We start from the raw sequence: 2,138 nt of genomic DNA on the forward strand, positions 1-2,138 counted from the left end.
CAATGAGATGTACAAGATGTTATGTTGAAAAATGAACATTACAATTTAGGTGAGATGGGGTGGGTGTTGGGGAGAGTGTAGTTGTGGAGATGGGAGGGAAGGGATAGTAGTGGAAAAACAAAGGAGGAGACAGCAATGCTTGATAAGAAATGTACTCATTACCTTGCTCATGTAACTGTAACCCCTCCTCTGTACAGTATTTTCACAATAAAATCTTATTTAAAAAATGAATAGAGTAACACAGGTCACAAAGCATTCTTCGTCCATTAAACAAGTACTTGTATTTAAATAATTAATAATCACCTTTAATCATATTTTTGGAACGTATTTACATCACACAGAGATCCATACTTTATGTTTGCACATACTCATGTCTGTACTTATAGTAACCATATACAGATAGAAAATAATAAAGATGTTGTCTTCTATATGCTTTCAAAGTTACAAATTTATTTTGATATGTATCAACAAAAATATATATTAAAATAAGGAATTTTCTTGTGAGAAGAAACATCCAACAATTATTACAGCACAGTGCAGACAAAGAAGAAGTTATTCAGTTAAGAAATATGGGCCGGTTTGCTAAGCGCAGGCCGGAAGTGTTGCTTTTTGCGGCTCCCGGTTGAAAAGGGTGGTGCTTTTGGTAGGGCAGGGTTAACTGAGGAATTTGGATTCGCGCGGCGATGCCGGGATTTACCCATCACCATGTTGAGCAAAAGGGCAAAGACCAAACCCACCAAGAAGCGCCCTCAGCGTGCAACATCCAATGTGTTGCTATGTTCGACCAGTCACAGATCCAAGAATTCAAAAAGGCCTTCAACATGATTGACCAGAACAGAAATGGTTTCATTGACAAGGAAGATTTGCATGATACGCTTGCCTCATTGGGAAAAACCCAACTGATGAGTACCTGGATGCCATGATGAATGAGGCTCCGGGCCCCATCAACTTCACCATGTTTCCCACTATGTTTAGTGAGAAGTTAAATGGCACAGACCCTGAAGATGTGGAAATGCTTTTGCTTGCTTTGATTAGGAAGCAACTGGCAACTTTCAGGAGGATTACCTGCGGGAGCTGCTGACAACCATGGGTGATCGCTTCACAGATGAGGAAGTAGATGAGCTGTACGGAGAAGCCCCTATTGACAAGAAGGGCAATTTCAATTACATTGAGTTCACACGTATCCTCAAACATGGAGCAAAAGACTGAAAATGACTGAAAAGAACTTCAAATTCCATCCATATGTTCCTTATTGCCACTCTGGGTATTTCTGAGATTTTTCTCTTAGAGCCTGTTGCATACCCTTAGCTATAGAGCTTTTGCCTTTCCTGTTTTGTATTTATTCTCAGCCATTTGGGCACATGTATCTTTATAATCAGACTGAAATTGGGACTTTTTGTCATTCTCAGAATAGAAAATAGGGTAATTTAATTTACCAGTGGTCCAATCCCCTCCCCCAAGTAACTGCAGTCCACACAGAGTCAATATATTATTATTATATTATTCACTCAATTTTTTCTGAACCATAATTAAAACTTTATCACAAAAAATATGGAATGGCTGCATTGAAGCTATCATAATTAAAAATCTAGTATTAGTTATTGATAAACCTTGGCTTTAACCTGCTCATTAATGTAGTAAGAAAACATATAAACTTTTCTGACTTTTTTTCTCCTTTCATATATTCTATGAAATTAATGATTCAAGTGCTAGGTTGAGTTATGGCAATCTAAAAATATCATTTACAAATATATTATTACAGTATGACATCATTGGTACTCAATATTTTGAGTATGAATTCTCAAATATATGACTTGTTCTTTTCAAATACGTTATTTGTCACTCATATTTGTTTTATTAAATAATGTAAAATTTTAAGTAATTTTATTGATTATGTATTTCTCTTTCCATCCCTCTTGGTTCTACTTTTTGTCTTTTCTGCTTTTCTACTGGCAATGGAGTTTGTGATATTCCAACTTGCTTCACTGAGAAAATGATATTTGTCAAGTACTGAATTGTGTTATTCTACTAATACTATCTCAATTGCGAAAATGTCACACAATCTTGGCATTCTAAATGAAACGAGATATACTGCCTTTTGCTGAAATCTATTCTCAAGTAAATGACTTAGAAAAATG

The 2,138-nt window shown here is 35.8% G+C and overlaps 1 pseudogene; it reads left to right on the forward strand.

Moving 5' to 3' along the window:
- Window positions 1–639: 639 nt before the first annotated feature.
- On the forward strand, window positions 640–1,224 carry LOC105989812 (annotated as a pseudogene).
- The last annotated feature ends 914 nt before the right edge of the window (window positions 1,225–2,138 follow it).

Source organism: Dipodomys ordii, unplaced genomic scaffold (assembly GCF_000151885.1).
Source record: "Dipodomys ordii isolate 6190 unplaced genomic scaffold, Dord_2.0 Scaffold59, whole genome shotgun sequence".
NCBI lineage: Eukaryota > Metazoa > Chordata > Mammalia > Rodentia > Heteromyidae > Dipodomys > Dipodomys ordii.